At 42.1% G+C, this 22,480-nt stretch overlaps 1 long non-coding RNA gene and 2 pseudogenes across 1 annotated transcript in view; 2 read left to right on the top strand and 1 right to left on the bottom strand.

Annotated features, from left to right (window-relative positions):
• The window catches only part of LOC120588515 (uncharacterized), a 152,491-nt gene extending 130,692 nt beyond the window's left edge, over positions 1 to 21,799 (top strand). The window contains exon 4 of the long non-coding RNA XR_005649256.1: positions 19,984 to 21,799. This is a non-coding gene — a long non-coding RNA (uncharacterized LOC120588515). The remainder of the gene's footprint in view (positions 1 to 19,983) is intronic.
• On the bottom strand, positions 1,778 to 2,276 carry LOC120588499 (40S ribosomal protein S10-like; annotated as a pseudogene).
• On the top strand, positions 17,427 to 17,545 carry LOC120589631 (uncharacterized; annotated as a pseudogene).
• Positions 21,800 to 22,480: the final 681 nt, after the last annotated feature.

Genomic DNA, 22,480 nt, shown 5'->3' with positions numbered 1-22,480 from the left:
GACATGCTAACCATTACATCATGGAACCATGTCCAAGTGCCTGTGTTCCAATTAAACTTTATTTGCAAAAACAGAAGGGGGACCAAGATTTGGCTCACAAGCCGTAGTTTGCCTGATGCCTGATCCAGTTCATTCAGATTAACTCTTGAACACATTGTATGAACAAACTAGTTTATTAATTCGTTGTCCTCTTGAGGGAGAGTTAGGTTTTCACTTTTTCATTATTTCAGAGAAAGCTGAAATGAACATTCTTGTATGTGCCTCTGTGTACATGTGAGAATTTCTTCAGTGTGGATACCTAAAAGTGGAAGTGGTGTTTTTTCTCTCTTAAATAGAAAGTAATCTTTATTTGCTGCAAGTGGGCCACGTAGGCGAGGACATATGCTTGTTTTTCAGTAGGGTGCTTGTATTTGTGTAGCTCTAATTTCTGTCTATTTAGCGACATGAAAGGATGCAATGGGCATAAGGATAAGACATGATGGGCCCATTCTGAGATCCTTAATATGCTTCACTAATGTCTTTATTATAGAAACCTTCTTGATTGCTGAACATTTGAAAGAGGAATTAGGTAAGAGACCTGAATCCCTTTTCAGTAATACTTTACTAGTCCTCCACATTTATCTAGCACATTATAGTTTACAGGAAACTCTCACGTGTATTATCCCATTCTGAACTCACAATAACTCTGCAAGGAAAGTAGGAAATCTTTCACAGATGTAGAACTCGGGCTCAGTGAAATTAAGTGAATTGTACAAGGTAAGTATCAAATGTATCAAAATATACTTATTGCTGGACCATTCCCCTGCCTCTTTGAGAGTGACTGTAGTTAATAGTATATACACACACACTCACATACATTCATATAAAAAAACAGGGGAGACTATTCAGTTAGAACTTTACATGCATGATCTTATTGAGTATTACAACAACCCTGTTGGAGCAGGCGATATATCACCATTTTACTGGTCACACGGGTAGTACGTGACAGAGTCAGGATTCAAACCTAAGTCCATCTGAGTCTGAAGATATAGCTATCTTCTTATTGCCTTACCATGTAGTGATTCTCATAGGTTGTAAATATGTATGTTAAATACTTGAATGAATAAATGTTTAAATTCTTAAGATACTTTCGTCAACAAGTAAGTTCACCAATGTCATTTCCAAAATAAGTTACTATGATGCTATATTTGTCTTTGACAGGCAAAATGAAGCACAGTGAATGCACACATATAATATTTTTAAATCCTGTTTTCCTGTTATTCCGAAAAGTGACATGATATCTGGGTATTGATCATGATTTCCTAGTATGGAAAATAAGAGAATCCAAATAGATTTGCTCTAAAGTTTCTTCTGCTGGCTCTCAGAAATTTGGAGGTTACACAGGGTTTCTTAGAGAACAAAAGACTGAATCCGCCGTTTCAGAATTTGCTTCTAAGCTAAGCCTGGAAGTAGAGTTGCTTTGTTAGTTTATATCATTTCCTGAATAGGGTCCTCATCTCTGGCTAGTCCACAGGCAATTCAAGTGAATTTCTGCTGTTACAATTGCAATCAGATCTTTAAATTGGTAACCAAAGCTATGGAGTAAATATTCTCAATATGCAAGTCAATCCATTATTCTGTGCTGAGCTGGTGGGCTGGGACCCTGTCAGGTCCCCAGGACCTTGGAGAGAGCCTGCGCCTGCCTTGTAACACTCTACAGTGCAAATTGCTGAATACTTAATTTTACAAAATATTTTCTGGCTACAAGTTTATTTAACAAAAAATAATTCCTCCAACTTTACTGAGGTGGTTGACCACTTTCACGATCAAATCCGTCTCTAAACTGTAATTCCGTAGCTGACCCAATCCCGGACCTCAGCTTTCTTGTCGGCCCCAGAGGACACAGCGCTCCATCTGTAGGTGTCTCTGTCAAGTCTCCCGTCGAGTCAGCCTCGCAGTTCCGCTCGCCCTCCAGACCACTGGGCCTTGGCCTGCCAGTCTCAGGCCAGCTGCAGCGCAAATTGGCAGGCATGATCCCCAGGGGGATGGGAGGTAGGGGGTGCAGCTGGAGGTACTCAGGGAGATACTGGGCTCCCTCATTGGTAAGGCACCAGTAGAAATGTCTCTAGGCAAACTGTTCCTTCACGTAGCCTCGTGATTTGGGAGACTCCATGGCCTTCATGACGTGAAGATTATTAGGCACATCGTCTGCCAGCTCCGGATATTCTTGGCCGCCATCACTCCCTCCTTAAAAGGGAAGTCATAAGTAGCAATCCTTTCTTCTTGGGCATCAACATCGTGACGGTTGTTGCGTCTGGGAAAGTAAATATTTAATTCTAGGGCAAAAGAAAAATCTTTTCATGTCCAGTTACTACTCTGTCATTGGATTCTATCATGTATTGTGGTTTGTAGGGTTTTAGGGTCATCTGTGGATATTTATTGACGTATTCCGTAGCATAGGCAGAAAGTAAGACAGGGTTTATATTATTAAAGACATTTTATTAGTAGTATAATGCCTCTTTGATGGTTTGTGGTAATAATTGTTCTATATATCTACATGGAAGGATAAAATGAAATAAACTCTGTGAAAATGCTTTGCATAATGCAATTATTACTAATAATCACTCAATAAATAAGTGACCACGTACTATGTAAGATATTTTGTCTTCTCTTGTGTGATTTCTCACTTTTGGTCCCTGAATCACATTTTATTGGTACTTGGGCAGACCCACTGTCCAATTTGAAACTGGACCAATTTCTGTAAATGGCAATATTTCTTGATATAAATACCAAAACAAACAACCTTCGAATTACAAGAAAACTCAGAATTGATGCTTGCCATTTTCCTGCTACACTGACTCATATTTTCATCTGCAAAGTATGAGTCAAAATTTATACTTGGAAGAGTAGTTGCAAGAAACAAATGAACTATATGTAAAAGCACTTCACAAATATATAGCACTAAACAATTGTACTACTTTACTAGTTGCTATGATTATCTCTCAAAACATCCTGGGGTGTAGTATTACCAGTCTTACTGCCTATAATCTACACCTTCTCAACTTTTGAAGAGATGTTGGGAAATTTATTCTTAACATAGATTTATTAAGGCACAGCTTTGTTTTCTCATCTTATAGCAATACAGGTCATAGTATTTCAGCTATAAATAACTTATAAAAATGTTGTTCAATTACACGTATCTTAGCCTAAGTGAACATTCATCATTATGCTATGTACTTTACTACTTGAAAATGTTTGTCAGCTACAAATGTATTATCCTATGTATTAAAGTTAGTTAATTCTTTTGTCACAGGAAATTGGATTCTGAACGTAGATAAATGTCCAGATGCATATTATTAAAATAAGAAACATTTATCTTATGACAACATTAGCTTCCAGTAGCTTTATTTTCATTACGTAAGTGCCAGGCAGGCAATCGTTGTCGTTGAAGAATGTAAGGACTAGTTACTTCATCAACAGAGAAACAGTCTTCCCATTAAACATCAGATATGGTCTGAAGTCTCAGATGCCAACTCAACTTCTTGATTTAAAATTTTTTCTATTTTTCTATTCTTTTGATACATACTATAAGTAATTATACAAAATTCAGAAGGTTCTAATGCAGGGGTCCCCAGTGAGGTGAGCAGTGGGTGTGTGAGCAAAGCTTCATCTGTATTTGCAGCTGCTCCCCAGCACTAGCATCATCGCCTCAGCTCCACCTCAGGTCATCTGGCATTATATTCTCATAGGAGCACCGGTCCCTGGTGCCAAAAATGTTGGGGACTGCTGTTCTAAAGGATATATAATGAAACATCCCCCTTTCCTCTCCATCCTCTAGACATTCAGGAGGACAAATAGAATTGACGATTTCTTTTGCATATTCCACAGATATGCATATACAGACATATATCTACATCTATAGCTCTCTTCTTTTTTGCCCTATTATGGGCTGAATTGAGTCCCCTCCCTCCCAATTCATATGTTAAAACCCTAACTCTCAGTGCCACAGAATGCGACTATTTGGAGATAGGGCTTTTAAAGAGGTGATTGAGGTAAAATGAGATCATATGGTAGGCTCTAATCCAAAGTGACTGGTGTCTTTACAAGAAGAGAATTAAGACACAGGGAAGACCATGTGAAGACAGAGGGAGATCTACAAGCCAAGGAGAGAGGTTCAGAAGAAACCAACGCTGCCGACACTTTGATCTTAGTGTCCTAACTTCCAGACCCTGGCGTACATGTACTTCTCCCAGTTATTCAATCAAACACCCATCTAGGAACTCCTGTAATGGCCTTTTGCAGATGTGATTAAGTTTCCAGATCAGTTGGTGTCAAGATAGGGAGATTATCTGGGGAGAACGGGGGCTACCTGATCACATGAACCCTTTCAGAGCAAAGAGTTTTCTCCATCTGGTTACAGAACGGCAATTTGAAGCAGTTTCCTACTGGCACTGAGCAGCTCCTTTCCCAGTGCTCCCACCACACATCACCGCCTCCCACCTGTACCCTCTGCAGTACTACACAGCATGCAGCCCTGCAGGGCCTTGGTGGCCCAGGTGGGGAACAGTTTTCCTTTGGTCTCTGCTCCTGGTGACCTCCTTCACCTTATCCAGGCCCCTTCCCCCAAGAGCATCTTGGAAGAGGGGAGCGTGTGCAGAACAGGAAGCAATGAGAGAACATTTGGTGGAACATTTGTCCTTATCCTCCAGGACAAAGCTGACTTCCCACTTAGATGCCCTTGAACCTGCTGTGTCCCCACTCTCAGTGGTAGGGACATTGTTGACTGGGCTCCTGGTTTGGGGTCCTTTCTCCCCCACTCTTCCCTCTGGAATCCCATTAAGGGGCCTGGGAAAGCTCCCTGGCCCTAAAAGGAGCCCAAGCCCCATCATTCTGACCTGCTCATTCTGTTGTACTGGCAGCAGCAGCAGCAGCAGCAGCAGCAGGTGTGGCCAATGGATAGGGCTACTTGGCCCCAAGATGCTCTTCAATCAACCTGTATCTAACCAGGTGCAGCACACACCCACTTTCCTTCCTTCCCCACCTTGCCTAGTCCCTGCACTAGGTTGGACAGCCTCTTGGGGCACAGGAAGGAAGGCAGGAGGGACTTGAGCTCCCTACCACATCCGCTTCCACTCTAGACCTCGTTTCCTCACATGTGGCACTACTGAGGAGCTACCCTTGCCACTCCCACCCTTCTGCTCCTCCCCATCCCCGCAACGTTATGGTTTCATCTTTCCTCTGTTCACAAACTACCTCTGGACAGTCGTGTTGTTTTTTGTTCAATATTTCATTTTCAAACGTCTGTCATTGCTACTGCTACCAGCACCAAATGTTCCCTCATTGCTTCCTGTTCTGCACACGCTCCCCTCCTCCAAGATGCTCTTGGGGGAAGGGGCCTGGAGCAAAGCAGGCTGGGTTACTGACTACCCCAGTCCCAAGGATGCTGCAACACAGTGTGGGGGCGAGGGGCGGTATTGACTGTCGAGAGTGTAGGGGCCACCTTCTCCCCTTGTTCGGCCAGGGAGGAGGTAGCCATTATTTGTCCCAGCCTGGAGACCCCATCCTCTGGTTTCCTATTTGCAGTACTTGGATTAAAAAAATATCCTTTCCTGGACCAAAAAAAAAAAAAAAAAAAAATCTGCTTTGCATTTCAAATAAGAGGAATGAGAGATCCTGGGATGGAATTGTGGGAAAACTATTTAAAATATTTTTAGTTGTATGGGGAGGGGTGTTGGTTGTGGTTATATTTTGCTGCTGATAATCACAACCACTTTGAAAAAAATATTTGCACTATTTATGGCAAATTTTAATGACGTCATTTCAATGCTGAATTTCTAAAGGTGGGAGAGTCACTATTTTAAAGAGGAAGCTACTAAAGGAACATATAAGAGAAGGGCTCATTTCCCTTTTAGCAACAGATCTGAAGACGGGACTTGCCATGAGCAGAAAGAGCTCTGTCTATGCTTCAGTTTCAATGGAGAAGAGCAGTATCTTTACTGTGGACATGCTTTCACTCAACCCCAAGTTACTCAGCTGGACTTTAACTCTGGGGCTACAATGGAACCATTCAAAACCCCATTATTATACCTGACAGGTAGGGCATGTGCCAGCATGATTTGAACCTGGTAACACATCATTATGGGTAGTCAGGGCTTCATTCAACTGTTAAGATGCAAGTAAAATCCAGCTCCTTTCCCATTCTATTTTGTCATTATTCCCAAAAGTTCCTGCCCAGAGGATAGGGAAATTTCAGCTATTGCCCACAATCATAAAGACAATTAGGACATGAGGACACATGATCATTTTGGGGATCTTGGATTTTGATGCCACTAGAGATGAAGATTTGCATAAATCACAGCTAAAGGATGGGCTTAAGTGAATACGACGTGATAGATAAGATCTTGCTACCTGACTATGAGGTGCTCCGGAGTGAAACTGACATAATTCTGTGCAGTCGAGTGTCACTACTAAAACGGTACACTGAGCAGGTCCAGGGATACATTATTGTCCTGTGGTTACTCATTAACAAGGAGAAAAAAAGTCATTTTTGCTAACTGTTGAGCTTATTTTCCAGATTAAGTCATCCTGACTGGGATGCCCAAGAGCCGCCCCCTGGACCACACAGGGATGACCCTGCAGGCAGCACAGCAGAGGCTATCCCTGCCCATGTGCTGCCTCTGGGGTCCTGGCCCACGGAGTGTTCTGCTTAAAGGGTTCTGTGAAGATAATTCACAGTAGTGGACTGCAGTTTTGGCAGAAGGATGACCGTTTAGACAGTTTTACAAAAGATACAGGCAAGAAAGCTGCTTCAGGGAGTGAATCTCTGCCAGGACTTGTCTCCGAGGGACTAGGAAGGACGAGGAATCTGGCACAAGACAGAACCATCAGAGGGCCCAGAGAGAACGTTTTTCTTTCCACTATCCCCTGTCTTGAGCACTCGGGGAACTCCCAAGAACATTCCCAAAGTCTTTGTCTGGCAGGACTGATAAGCACTGTGCTGCTGTTGCCTTGCATAAGCTGGAACCCTTCCGTCCCTAATGGACTAGAAGCCATTAGCACCATCGATCGCTGGCCAGGATGCAGCCCAGCCCTCCCTGAGTGATTAGTGAGATGGGTGCCAAGACAGGAGTACCAACTGACTGCCTTCCCAAGATGTGGCCCAGGCTGCACTAGAATCCTTGCAACGTGAGCCTTTAATGAAGAGCAGAGACATCAAAAGTTGAAGAAGATAAAAAAGCTGGACAGAATTTGAGACTGACAGTTTCATATCAGTGATGGTCTGAGGCAGCATACTTGAAAAAGCAGCTGAAGGGTTTAGGAGAACAAGGCTGGGGCAATGGGACCATTGTAAGGGCAAATTTTTGGTTAAGCAGTTCGTCTCTGGGGAAGTCAGGACCAGGAGTAAAGGCTTAAAAGCTTGGTCAGTCTTGCCTTCTCTTTGTGGCCTCTATCTTCCTCACTTCTTCTGGCTGCTTGCCTGTCACCTCCAGAGGCAGCCCTGAGGAGTATCTGCATCAGTCCTCACCGGGCAGACAGCATTATCCCCAGCCCAGGGGATTTAGAGATCAGAGATTTCCTGGCATGGGGGAGGTGGCCATTGGTTACAAAGTACCAATATCTTTTTTTGTTATTGAGATAAAATATATATAACATAAAATTTACTGTTTTAACTATTTTTAAGGAAACAGTTCAATGGCATTAAGTACATTCACATTATCATGCAACCATCATCCCCATCTATCTCCACAACTTTTTCATCTTCCCAAACAGAATCTCTGTATCCATTAAATAATAACTCTAGATTTCCCTCTCCTCCCAGCCCGTCTCCACGAATTTGACTGCTCTAGGTAAGGTACCTCCTGTAAGTGGATTCATACAATATTTGTCCTTTTGTGACTGGCTTATTTTACTTGCCATAATGTCTTCAAAATTCACTCATGTTATAGTATGTGTCATAATTTCCTTCCTTGTATGGTTACATAATAATATTCCATTGTATGTTTACACCACATTTTGTTTATACAGTCATTCATCGTTGGAAATTTAGGTTGTTTCCACCTTTTGGCTACTGTGAAGAATGCTGCTATGAACACAAGTGTACCAATATCTTTTTGAGTCTCTGTTTTCATTTCTTTTGGATATATACCCAGAAGTGGAATCGCTGGATCATATAATAATTGTAGGTTTAATATTTTGAGGACCTGGTATATAGTTTTCCACAGCTCTATGTTACATTCCTACCAGTAATGCACCAAGGTTCCAATGCACCAAGGAATGCACCAAGGTTCCAATTTCTCTACATCTTTGCCAACACTTGTTATGTTCTGAGGGTTTTGTTGTTGCTGTTGTTTGTTTTTATTTTTTATGATAGCCATCCTAATGAGTATGAAGTAGTATCTCATTGTGGTTTTGACTTGCATTTTTCTGACTTATCATGTTGAGTGTCTTTTCATGTGTTTATTAGATGTCTGTATATTTTCATTGGTGAAATGTCTGTTCAGGTCCTTTGCCCATATATTAATTGGGTTGTTTGTTTTTTCATCTTTGAGTTGCAGAATTTTTATTTATCTTTGATATTAATATTTTAACAGATATATGATTTGCAAATATTTTCTCCCATTTTGGTGAGCTGCCTTTTACTTTGTCGATAGCATCCTTCAATGCACAAGGTTTTAAATTTCAATGAAGTCCAATTTATGATTATTTCTTTTGTTGTTTGTGCTTTTGGTGTTATGTCCAAAAATCACTGCCAAATGCAATGAAATGAAACTTTCCCTCTATGTCTTCTTTTAAAAGTTTATACCTTTACCATATTATTTAAATTATATGTGGAATCTAAGGAACAAAATAAATAAATGAACAAAACAAAGATGGACTCATAGATACAGAGAACAAAATGGTGATTGCCAGATTGGGGAGGGGGGTTGAGAAGCTGGGTGAAGGAAGTGAAGGGACTAAGAAATCCAAATTGGTAGTTACAAAATAGTCATGGAGATGTGAAGCACAGCATAGGGAATATAGTCAATAATATTGTAATAACTATGTATGGTGCCAGGTGGGTACTAGACTAATGGGAGGATCACTTTGTAAATTATATAAATGTCTAACCACTATGCTGTACCCTGAAACTAATATAAAATAATACTGAATGTTGACTACTTGAAAAATAAAATAAATAAATTTAAAAAATTAAAAATAATAAAAGTTGAATACTTTTAGGTCTTACGTTTAGTATAAAGTAAGTAAGGGTCCAACTTCATTCTTTTGCATGTAACTATCTGGTCTTTCCAACACCACTTGCTGAGAAGACTGTCTTTTCCCACTGAATGGCAGTACCCAGGTACCCATGCTTTTTTGTCTTTTGTAGATTTTGGTCCTCCAAGACCCTTCAGATTCCATGTAGCTCTAGGCAGATTTAAGTGTCTCTGTTGCAAGTCAGACTGTGCTTTTAAACTTTGGGGTCTGCAAACCACTCTCTACATTCACAGGAACCAAATGTAGAGTGGACTTACACAGAACTGTGGTTGTCTGGTTAGTATATATGGTAAGATTTGCACAAAATCAAAATTAACCTGGCAAATGCTTATATTACTCCCAAATTACATTGTGATACCTCTCAGTGAGTCAATCACAGCTGGTTTTCCCTCCTGTGTTGGGACAGATGGCAGTTTTTATTTTATTTTATTTTATTTTATTTTATTTTATTTTATTTTATTTTATTTTATTTTATTATTTTATTTTATTTTATTTTATTATGGAATGGGGTTAAGCATCAAATGCAGGGGTTGGCCTGCATTTAGGGGCCACTTTCCATGAGAAATATGAATCTATACTAACAAAATCACTTCCAGGATGGCAAGATACTCTCCAGGTGTGCTGCCACAGACACAGAGATTGTGAGAATAGCAGAGCTCTTGCTCCCAGAGCTCATGCCAATGCACATGCCAACCAGGTGAGAAGGTGAGAGGTGTGCTGCTTGCACAAGTACATTGTGTTTTCTCTCACTGCAGATCACAAAGGGTTTAACTTACATAAATTAAAAGGCATATAATGTGGCTCCACTCTGAGCTGTAGGCAGCTGGGCAGCTAGCTAGCTTGCTAGTAAGTTCCAGAAATCATCCTAGTCTACATTTGTCTTGCTCCTCTTTGGGTCCTGTCAGCTGGGAGTACCTTGGCCTTTCTTGTCCCCATCCCTGTGTGTGCTGAGCCCGTGCCCAGGAGGGGCTTTTCCTATACACTCTCACTCTCTCCACTAGAGCATGCGATCAGACACTGAAGGGCTCAGTCTTCTGGAATCTGCTTCCCAGATTGGCCCTGGATCCAGCTTGGAATCTTGGCTGGGGCAGAGCTAATTTTTCTCTGGGACGTCCTGAGAGAGAAAGGATATATTCCGTATCAATTCTGATACCTTCTGGGATCTAGGTGGCCACCGCGGATCCTGAGCCACCTCCTTCACTCTTCTCTGGATGCTCTCTCACCCCAAGTCTCTCAAAAATGTCTCCTCAATTATAACTTCTTTTTGCTCTTGATTTACGTCAGTATGTTAACTAGTTAAAGGTCACAACTGGCTCTTCAGGGAAGATTCTTCAGTCCTGCACCCAGGGAATGATGAGCCTTTTCCAGTGCTGGCCACTGTCTTAAGGTTCTCTGGGTCGACTAGCTCATTCCTCAACTAACCCTGAGGGAAAGATCTTCCACGGTTCTCTCATCACTGGTTTATAGGAGGAGACCAAACTGAACAAATCAAATCATAACAACAGTTTTCATACTGAGAGGTCTTAACTATTTCTACCAATGCTAAGAGGCTGGACCTTCCATCTCACACATGTCCACCTCCAGAGCTGGTGAGGAAGCCAATGACACAGCTGATTGAAACAGAGGTTCCCACTCACCACTGAGTCAAAACATCTGTTGTCCTTGTCCATCTCCAGCATCCAGACTTCCTGATGGAGTTTTTGAGCAGTGCATGAGGTGCCATTTCTTGAATCCCTCCATGTGACATCTCTGTGCTAGACTCTTTACCTACATGATGGACAGATGGTGATCATCTTCATGACCTGTGGAGGGAAGGCATTAAAACCTCCAGGTTATGGTTGGTGGCAGTGGAGATTCAGAAAGGTCAAGCAGCTTGCCCAGGGACACAAAGCTGGCCCCGCAAACCCTGTCCTGCTTGATTCCAGCGATCGTATTTTTAACATCTCACTACACAAGTGCTCAGAAAACTCTGAAGTAGATAAATCTTATCTGTGTTGCTTTCAGCTTTTTCCCTCCCGCCACACTCCTTCCACGAAGTGGATCGCTATAATATCTCATTTGGTCCTGGGCTCTTGAGTGGAATCTTAAACTACAGTTTATTGTCTAATTTTTCTCCTTATTCTGAAATAATTGGCCCTGGGGCCATCTCAGCAGGCTTGGTGCTGGGCTGGGTAATGCATAACATGAGATGGCTGCAATGTTAATAGAAGATAATGGCTCCACATGTCCCACTATTAAAATGTTTGCACTTTAACAAACCTCTAGCTCAGAGGACTTGCTGCTAAGAATTTGAGGTATGTAACAGTCCGGGAATGGAAAATATTTTTGGATAGGCCTTGGCAATCTCCTGCTAATCTCAAGCCACACAACAAAGGCCACAGCAGATGGGCAGAGACCGCAATGCTGACGGGCCCCTGGGCAAGGAGAGAGAAAGGCACCACCTCCTTCCTGATCCCCTTACCTTAAGTGCTGTGATGAGATGGAAAGACTCTGTGGTCAGCACTCTAAGCACTTTGATGGGGTATATGAGCTCAGAGACACTGAAATCACCTTCAAGGAGCCAGATAGAAAAGCAAGGTGAAAGGTGATAGAGTAGTAGAGAACCAGCCTGGAGCAGAGAGACGGGGTTTAAATCTGAAATTTGCCATATGCCCTATGTGACTATCACCCTCTCTATGCCTTAGTTTCTTAAGAAAGGGATAATAATACTTAGTTTTCAGGTCTGCAAGAATTAAGGGAGTGCTCCATATGATTAGTTACATATCTTCTGGAACAACATTCAGCAAATGACATCTCAAAAAGTGCAAAATACCACTGAAATGTACATTTAAAAATAATTAAGATGATAAATTTTATGTTATGTACATACTATGGACTGAATACTTGAGAGCCCCTCCAACCCGCCCCCTCCCCCCCGCCCAATTCACATGTTGAAACTTTAATCACCAATGTCATGGTATTTGGAAGTAGGGCCTTTGGGAGGTGATTAAGTTGTGAGATTGAGGACTTCATGATAGAGCGACTACACTTATAAGAAGAGACAGAAGAGAGCTTGACTCCTTTCTCTGCTGTTCACCATGTGAGGACACAGCAAGAAGACAGCCATCTGCAAAGCAGGAAGAGAGCCTCATCAGAGGTCAGACCTTGATCTTGGACTTCCCAACCTCAAAACTATGAGAAGTAAATTTCTGTCATATATTTGTGATAGCAACTTAAATGGATTAAGACAGTATATTGTACCACAATTTTTAAAAAGTGCAAAATGACATAGCTCTGATCCTCTGGCTTCCTTTCCTTATTCTTCCCAGATTAAGTAATTCACTGGGAGGTGACACTTGGCTCCTTCTCTTACATTTTAGCCATATAGCACAGTGTCGGGGTATGCGGTGGATCTCTTTTTCTGGAGCAGCAATATAGGACTTGTCCTCAACCTATCCCACAAAGGCCTGAAGTGGCAGTTCTGACATAGACCACAGAAGAGTTGATACAAGGCATGAAAATAAGGTCTTTGTGAGCTTTGTGATGGGAGGAGGCAATTCCTGGACTTGTTTACCTAAACCTACACTGAGACCCAGAATGAGGGAATCTGTCAGCCAGGAAGTGTTGCCGCCCGCCATCACTGCCATCGCTGAGTATCCCAGCAGATGCGAGCCAGCCCATCATCATTAGGTGATCTCACTTGAGAATTCTCAGGATGCACCTAGAAGAGAGTACTCCAGGGCCAGCAACCTCTCCCTTACCAGTGGCTCTAGTCACACCTACCTTCTGGCAAAGAATGGACATGAGCTGTTGCAGGACATGGGGCCAGAAGACACTGGACAGGTGACTCTGGCTGAGCCTCAATGGGGCTGAGCCCTATCTTCAAAGGAAAAAAAAATGGATTTGCAAAGAAAGAATGGAGATAACATCTTCTGACAGATGGAGGTCCTCCCTGGGAGCACAGAACCTAGCATCTGGATAACAGGGTCTTGGGGATTTGGCAGAGAAAGCACTTTAGGCCGGCTCTCAGGAGCTATCTCTTTGTCGAAGGTAGCTGGAAGGCACAGAGACTATGTGGAGGAGGCAGAAATGCCAGCAAAGGACTTCAGTGAATTTGTGAACAATCCGACAGCAGGCTGGAAGCAAGCACAGAAAGTCCAAAATGCCACTGATCTGGGGAAGTCCCCAGGCTGATGTGATTGCAGTAACACAGGGCTTCCATTCTCACTATCAGTGAATTCTTTCCAAAGCTATTTCCAACATGTGTTGAATCTCAAAAACATCATGTTGAATGGAAGAAGCTAGACAAAAGAGTACCTATGGTATGATTCATTTATATGATGTTCAGGAAAAGCAAAACAAATCTAGGGGGGTGGAAATGTGAGCAGTTACATTCTGGCTAGGGACAAGGGCTGTTAGTAGGGATTGGCTGGAAAGAGAACTAGGAAACATTCTTGGGTGATGGGAATGTTCTCTATCTTGATTGGGTGGTAGTTACCTGGGTATAAACCCCAGTGAGTGGTACACTTAAAATTTATGCATTTTACTGATTCAAATTATATCCCAATAAAATTAAGTAATAAACACATACAATTATGTCTAAGTGTACAAAGCACTGTGTGCTAGGTGTTTATATGCTATAGCATCTTGTTTGATTTAAACGAGAACCTGCCCTAAGGCAGTATAGAACAGATAATAGTATCAACAAGATAAAAAATATGATCCCAAAAGTCATAGTACAGGATAGGTAGTGATAATGTCCCTAAGAGGGGTTGGTACAAAGTGACATGAGAGGTCAGAGGAAGGAGGATAACTTCTAAGTTGAAAGAACTATGCTGGGCTTCATAGAGGAGGCAGAATTTGATCTGAACTTTGAAGAAGTTAGGCAAGAACATTCTAGGTAGGAGAAATGACAGAATAAGGTAGGGTGAGTGTATATTTAGGAAGCAGCAAATAGTTCCATTTGGCTGAGATGCAAATCAAGAGATGAGAGCAATGGAAAAATAGTGGAAAACAAGTAGAGTGAATTTGTACAGGGTCTTGATTATCAGAGAAAAGAGTCTGAATTTCATTAGTAGACAGTGGAGGGGTTTTGAGCAGGAATGTGATACTGGTGTAATATACAGGTTAGACTAGGAAAGGGGAGACTGGAAGGTGGAGCCTGGTTTTTATAGCTACTTAATGTTTTGCTACACAAAGAGTGATCCACCAGCAGCAGCATCGGCTTCAGCTGGGAGCTTGTGAGAAAGGCATACTAGTCAATCAGACCTCGTGAACCAGAATCTGCATTTTAACAAGATCCCTGGGTAATTCTTGTGGACATCAAAGTTTAAAAAGCACTAGTCTACAATTAGATAATGGAGTAGTGGTCTTGGGTGAAGACAGGGAGTTCTGAATCAATCCTTCATTACCTGAAATCTTGAGCACAATGGGGAAATGTATGTAGATAATGGATCTTTATGTCGTTTGATGTGACTGGAAGAACAGTTCATTTCTGGAGTCTGCGAAAGAGCAAACAAAATCTCAAAGTAAGGAAGTGGGAAAAAATCCAAAGCAGAAATGCAGTCACTCCTCTATCTCACATTGGCATTTTACGATGAAGGCTGCTATGCACTGGTAATGGTGGAATCAATATTTTTGCATCACAGCGAATGGAAGTCAGGATTATTTTATTTGAATAATTTATCATACCCCAGCATTAGAAATTGAAGACTTGCCAACTATCAAGTTTTTTAAAAGGTTGTGGTCCTTTCATTCTTCTCTGGATGCCACTTTAGGCCAGCTCTCCATATGCTTTGCCAGACTTTGTCAAGATAATTTCAGTTAAAAACAAAAAAAGCTAATATTTTTTGAATTCTCCTTCTTTGGATCTCCACTTGGCAAGCATCGTAATTTTGACTTACTCATGAAGAAGCAAAGGCAAGGAAAAGATGGGCTTATCCTGCTCACAGACTCACTTCCTTTTCCTTCCTTCCTAGTGGTTCAGCCTCACAGGTGATCTTACATTACCTGCCCAGCGAGTGATGGAGAAATGACAGAAAGGATAGATGAGAGGACCATTACGAGTATACTGAGAATTTAGTAAAGATGTAGGAATCCCCATTTTTTATCCCTCTCAGACTCACAGGGAATGTTCGAGAGATAGGTCACGTTCTCCTCAACCCCAAATATGACATCAGGTCTCAGGCAATGCCTGACAGTTCCAAAATAAGTCAAAAAATCTATATAGCAACAGCTTTAAATGCTAAGTACAGACACCCAGGCTATTCTTCTAGTGTATTAGGAGGAGTGATCTAATGGCTGGCTTTGGGTAAAACAGAAACTCGAGCACTGTGGTGAAAAGAACACGCTGCCAAGCAGGACAGCTTGCCTGGGCATGAGGATCAGCCCTGCCTTGTCTTACTTTTCTTTCCAGCTGGATGAGTTTGGTGAATTATTTAATCAATTTGAGTCTTAGATCCTTTTTTACACGATGAGGATAAACAACACCACATCATGGGGAATTGGGGAGAATCACTGAGATAGGGTTCTACAGCAACATTAACACCACTACCTGCTGACAAAGTCCAGTCCTGCTGGAGCATCTATGTAGCTCCAACTAAGGCCCTCAACTAAGTGCCATAGAAAGCCCATTCTTCTTGTACCGAGAAGTAAATAGGTTTTTATCTCATTCAAAGAGTGGTTTGAGACCATTGATTGAAGAAAATGGAAATGGCCTTTATTTTGAGTGTATCTTTAAGGGAAGTATTATTTTCCATGACCCAGCCCATCAGATATCACAGTCTTCAGAGCACTAAGAAAATCAAACCTAGAGTTAGCTCAGGCAGGCCTGTCTTCACTGGAATGCCTGGAACCTGGACCACAAACTCCCCGCCTCTCAGAAGGCTCCCCTAGCAGCTCTTTCCTCTTGGGTTGTGAATAGTACAAGAAGAGGTATTTGTGGTTCTCATCATGTTATTCTTGTCATGTTAGAACCTCCTCAGGAAAGAGGGAGAAAATGATTAAAAGACTGTTCTATCTCCTACATTTGGTTTAGGTTAGGTTAACAACTTAAGATCTTCCAAAAGTTAAGATTCAGGGACTCTTTCAGAACTCTTCCAGATTTCCTGGTCTACATTTGAATGAGCAAAGACTATCTCCAGTGTCAGCAAAAGGGAAAAAAAAAGTCTTTTCAAGAATAAGTCACTCAAAAGCGGTTACGTTCTTTTGGAATATCTGAGGTACAGTTTGAAGAGGAGTAAGATAGATCTAGAAAGATAATTTTTCCCATTTGTGTGGTCACATTCCTGCTTGTGAATTTACAATGCCCTGCTTGGATTCCTATTTCTGTATCTGTTTATTCATTCATTCGGCAAATGTTTATGGAGTGCCTGTTTGCCAGACACTGTGTCTGTGGAGTGACAGCAAAAACAAGAGAGAGATATGGTCCCTGTCTCATTAGAGCTTACCATACAGGACCTCAGGCCCTTCCTAAACTTTGAAGACCACCCTTTTCCCAATCAGAACAAATTTAAAGCACTTGAAAACTTTGATGACCCACCAAATCACCTTGCTGTCAGCCCCGTTCCAACCTTGAATGCTGCTTGAGTGAGCAGGCACTTGTCTTCCCTCTGGAAGTAGCAAAAAAAAGGGACAGCATGGTGGATAAGCCCTGGGACCTGACAGGCCAGCTCTAATCTTGGCTCAGCTCCTTACTATCTATGGGGTAGGCCTTTGGATGATTTACATAAATCCTCTCAATTTAGAGTCTTGGATGTAAAATGGGTTCGTTGGGAGGCTTCAAAGAGCTGACTTTTGGGAAATGCTCTGTTCAGGGCCTTGCACAGTGACTATCCCTTAAACGATGGCTACTGTTGCTATTACTCCCTTGTACTTATAATTGCTCTGTTCCACAACTCAGGTGCTTGAGACTCTGCTCTAGTAATGTGGCATGAGACTGACATCGTGCTTGACTCAGTTAACAAAAATTTCTCCATCAATTTGCATTATGAAATGTTCAGACATAAAGAAAAGCTGAAAGAATTTTACAGTGATTATCCATTTATCAACCACTTAGACTTTGCTCTTAATATTTTACTCTTGTTGTTTTATAACATATTTAACTATTTGTCCATCCATCTTTCCATTCATCAATATATTTACATTTTGAGGTGCATTTCTTTTTTTCTTTTGAGGTAAAATTTACAATCGATGCAATGCTCAAATCTTTTAAGGTCTATGGCCATGCCACCCTGAACAAGCCCGGTCCCGTCTGCTCTCAGAAGCTAAGCAGGGTTGGGCCTGGTTAGTACTTGGATGGGAGACCACCTAGGAAGACCAGGTGCTGCAGGCGTAAAAAATAAAAAATAAGAGATTGTAAACTGACAAGTTCTTTGCAATCTGTGAGGTCAACCAAGGGTTGCCTCGCCTAACAAAAAATCTTTTAAGGTTGTCGTTTGTTAGTTTTGATAGTTACATCTATATCTGTGTAACTCAAACCCCTACCACTAGGTACAGTACATTGACATACCCAAGAAAGTTCCCTCCGGCCTCTCCTAATTGGTTTCTCGCTCTTCCTTTCCCAGTAGTGCCACTGATCTGCTATTTTTTCTATCATAGTATTTTTTTTTTATGGCTACTTCTTTCTTTTTTCATACAGTAGTTTTACTTATTCTAGAATTTCAAATAAATGAAATCATCAGTATGTATAGTAGTACATACTCTTTTTGGTCTGGCTTCTCTCACTTACCATGATGTTTTTGAGATTCATCCATGTTGTTTTGTGTATTAGTAATATGTTCCTTTTTTTTGCCGAGAAGTATCACATTGTATAATGATAGTGCAGTTTGTATATCCACCTCCTTATTGATGGACACCTGGGAGTATCCAGTTTTGGATATTATAAATATGAGCATTCTTTTATCAATCTTTTGTGTACATATGTTTTATTTCACTTGGATAAATGCCTAGAATGAAACTGCTGGACTACAGGATAGGTGTATATTTAGTCTTACAAGATACTGTCAGATACCACTATGTACCTCTCGCAGTATATGAGTTCTAGTTGATTCACTTCCTCACCAACATTTGGTGTTAGTGTTTTAATTTTAGCTATCCCAATGACCGTATAACAGTATCTCTTGTGGTTTTAATTATTTGCATTCCCTGATGACTAATGGTATTGAGCAATTTTTCATATGCTTATTGGCCATTCATATACCTTCCTTGTAAAATATCTGATCATACCTTTCGACCTTTTTAAAATCGGGTTGCTTTTTTTATTATTGAGTTATAGGAGTTCTTTATTTACTGCAGTCTTTAGTTTTATGACTATTTTGTCTGTCTATAACTTGCCTATTTGTTTTCTTAACAGTCACTTGATGAGCAAAAGTTTTAAATTTTGATGAAGTCTAATTTATCCGTTCTTTTTCCCTTTAAGGGTCACTATTTTCTGTTTCCTGTCTAAGAAATGCTTCCCTACTCTCAAGTCATAAGGATGTATGCTTTCTCTTAAAAGCTTTATTCCATTTACAGTAACTTTTACATTTAGGTTTATGTCCCATTTCAGGTAACATTTTCTGCATAATCGGAGGCAGGTATTTAGGTTTATTTTTTCCATGCGCGTATCCAGTTGTTTCTACCCCATTTGTTGTAAAGGCTCTCCTTTCTCTTCAGTATTGCTTTGGCACCTTTGTTGAAAATCAAATGAACCTTGGCTTCTGGCCAAGAGGGTGTAACAGGGACCAGATTTACCACTGAGCCATAAAACACTAGAAACCTGGACAAGACCTATGAAGCAATGGTTCCGACACTGGACCACAGGCAGCACAGGCAGTCTCCCGTGAGCAAGAGAAGTGAGGTGAACCCCACTACGGCTTCAGCCCACCTCCTGGAGACTGTCTTAACTGCAGCTCCAGGAGGTGCACCCAAACGGGGACTGGCGGTCTCCCCGAGTTGGGGAGTCAGAGGAGAGGATTCTGGGAGGCCAAGGCAGCTAGAATTTCCAAGACAGAATGCCAGAGAGGGGAGAGCTGCCGAGATGGGGCCCTGGAAAGCTGCAGAGGGGCCCGGAGTGGGGCTCTCCACTTCTGCCAGGAGGCAAGTGCGCTAGGGGCTCGTCCAGCAGCCAGTGGTCGCTGGGTTGAGTGTGCTGTTGCTCTGGTTACCCTCAGGGCGCCACGGTGCATTTTCACCCCCTCCAGCCTGGGGCGCTGTTACCTCGGGTGTCGTGTGGGGCCTGTGGTGTTAGGGGTTTCCTCAGTGTTCCTTCTCCACCTCTGCTTCCTCAGTCCGTGTGTGCCTCCAGGGAAGGCTCTCTCTCCATGCTCACGTCCCTCGTCTGAAGACTGCTGTGGCTCCTTCCGCTGTGTTAGGCTTGTGTGGGGAGATGGGGGTTCGCAGTTCTTCTGGTCCTTCCTTCGTTAGGTAGGGTCTCCTGCCTGACCCCAGTCTTTCTCGTGATGCCTGATAGAGGCGGTGGATAAGAGCTGATATGCAAGTACAGACAACCACCCCTTGTGTCTGGAGCCTTTAGTTACCTTAAATTGTCGTACTTAGGCCACACTTAAGAATTTGTTAACATTTTAGCTGTTTTCCTCCTACGGCTTATCGCGGCAGCCGTGTGGTCCTCCACTTCCGCCAACAGTGAATCTGCTTTCGTCGGAAGGGCTTGTCACTCTTTGGAATTATGTTCATTTCAGGGGCTCGTGGTGGCCTCACCTCTCTGATGGGCTCAAAAAAAGTGATGATTTTTTTTTTTTTTAAGAGTATCTGTTTTTTTCTTGTCCTTAGGGTGGGAGCCGCGTTCTCTGACCGAGTGAAGTGGATCTCTGCCTAATTCATTTTAACAAACGTTTGCTGAGTGCCTTGCTTGCCAGACTCTGCACGTGCAGAGAAGATAAAACATGGGCTTTGCTCTCTGCTAGCTGAGCATGTACAACATCAGGCAAGTGGCAATGACAACAGGATTTGTTCATTGCTGGTATGCTGGACAATTGCTGGAAACAGAGGAACCAGTACTGGGGCCTATCTACAGCCCTGGGAAGTTAAGCTTGTGCCAATGTCTTCTCTCACAGTGAAGCAGTGGTTCCCAGATGGACGAAGGAGATGAGGACATCCTGGGCAGAAAAGCACCACGCTTTCGGAGCATGACTGTCCTCTTGGGGTCCTGGCCCTGATACCCAACTTTGCTCCCTAACGGTGACTGCCTCAGAGCCCAGGCCTCTCTTAGGTGCCATCCAGTTATCTCCGTTTTCTACCAGACAGCACCCACAGACAAATACAAGCCTAGGCAAGTGGGCCTCCTCAGGCTCCCACTGCCCTAGTTAGAGCGCTGTTACATGGTTACATACTCCCGCGCTACACGATCCCGGTCTCGTCCACCCTAGCACACCGTAAGCCCCTCAAAGGCAGTTATGGTGTGTGCATCTCGGCGCTCCCAGCACCCAGCCAGTGCCTGGCTTGGTACAGCTCTGAAAGTGGGGGATGACCTGAAGTTGAAGTGCCTGTGTGCCCTGCCAGGGTGGTCGGACTACTCTCTGGCTCTCAGGTCTGAGCTGTACTCCTACCCAAAAGTGGAGTGTCTAGGAGATTAACATTACAGATTCTGGAGTCAGTGTGTTTATTTATTTTTAACTGAAGAGAGGGGATCATCTTATTCCAGGCTGTCACTACTTCCTGGAACTGGCAAGTCTGGTCTTTTCTAAATGCTACCTTTTAGTGAGCTAAATTATTCATTCACTCCTCTAACCCAGTGACATTTTGATTGCTGCATTCACTGTTTAAATTTTGAATGACCTCAGATTCTATTTGAGCCCGTCTCCACGGAGTGATAACTTCAACAGGAGGGTAAGGAATCGCTTGTTCTGCAACACTGGTTTTAACTGTAATTTTACAGAGCAAGTAATTTACGCTTAAACCCAGGAAACAACGAAGGCATCTGTTTTCAAATGTGACATTCTTTCCCATGGGAAAGGCTTTCAAATGTGTTTTGTTTTTGCCTTTTGCTTTCGCCTGCCTCCTTGCCTCTTACCAGCAGAACAATGTTATATTTTTCCAGAAGATAGCTCAATCTTAGAAACGTGGGAGAAAAAGATGACTTGAAAAATAAAACACTAAAATTTTCTAACTAGTATTTAATTGTGGAAAAATTTAGGTTATCAGATGACAGCGTAAAGAACAGTTTCTCTATATATGCACAGGTAATCAATTACTCAGTTGTTTAAAATAAGTAAAACGAAGTGTACCTGTAGTGACATTTATGTTCATAGTTTTGGTTGCAGAGCTGAGAGAGAAATGAAACTGGGGGCAGGAGGAAGGGAAGGCTGAGAAATGGCTTCAGAGAAATCACCGCCAAGTGGGCTCTTGAAGGATAAGTGAGAGCTGACTGAGGATGGCCTTCCAGATAAAAGCAGCATGTGCTAGGGGGCCGGATAAGCTGCCGTAATAAATTTAAATCATCCAATTGTAACTAAATGCCTATTTTCTTTATATCTTCCATTTTATGTACCCTGTATTTTTCCTTTTGTTTTTAAATGAAACTACCCCTATCACCTAAAACAAAAACTCTTCCCAGATTAAAGGTTCATGTTATTGTCTTCTTCCTTAATTAAACTCTTCACCTCATTTATATTTGACCCATTCCTTTGTGATTTGGCTTCACATCATTTGGCCTCCCACAACACTCCTGAAATCCCCCTTCTCCCCTCCTGTCACGTGGCCCCTCTGTCCCTTCCTGTCTGCTGGTGTGCAGTGAAACAGCAGTCGGAAGGCTCCTTCTGAAGATGAAAGTGGCCGAGTCGGAAAATGGTGGAACAAATAAATGCGCAAACCTCTGTTTATATTTTCATCATTAACATACATTTAACAGATGTTTGTTAAATACCTACTGTTGAGATAGATGTATGAACAGAAGTCCTTGTATGTCTCTTCAAGTCAGAGGTGAGCTGATATGCCATACTACTATTAAACATAAAGTATAAGATGTAAGAATATTGAGATCTGGGACCCAAGAGGGCTTCCTTTTCGGGAGGTCATGAAAAGTTTCATAAGAGTAGTGATCAGGGGCATATCCAGATCACTACTCTTATGAGTGGGCTTTTAACAAAAAATTTGAATGGGCTTTTAACAAAAAATATCTTAACCCTGTCATTTCACAAAAACAACAAATATCCATGTGAACATGTTGCTAGAACCCTTCCTTTGGACTTAGTAGAGGCCTATGAAAATATAAGGCCTGTAGTTTAAATTTCATTGGTTTCACAGTAAATCTGCCTCTGAAAATGACATT

This window comes from Pteropus medius, unplaced genomic scaffold, assembly GCF_902729225.1.
Source record: "Pteropus medius unplaced genomic scaffold, Ma_sr-lr_union100, whole genome shotgun sequence".
In the NCBI taxonomy this organism is placed as follows: domain Eukaryota; kingdom Metazoa; phylum Chordata; class Mammalia; order Chiroptera; family Pteropodidae; genus Pteropus; species Pteropus medius.
The sequence above is the reverse complement of the archived record's forward strand: the minus strand, read 5'-3'. Positions and strand labels throughout refer to the sequence as shown.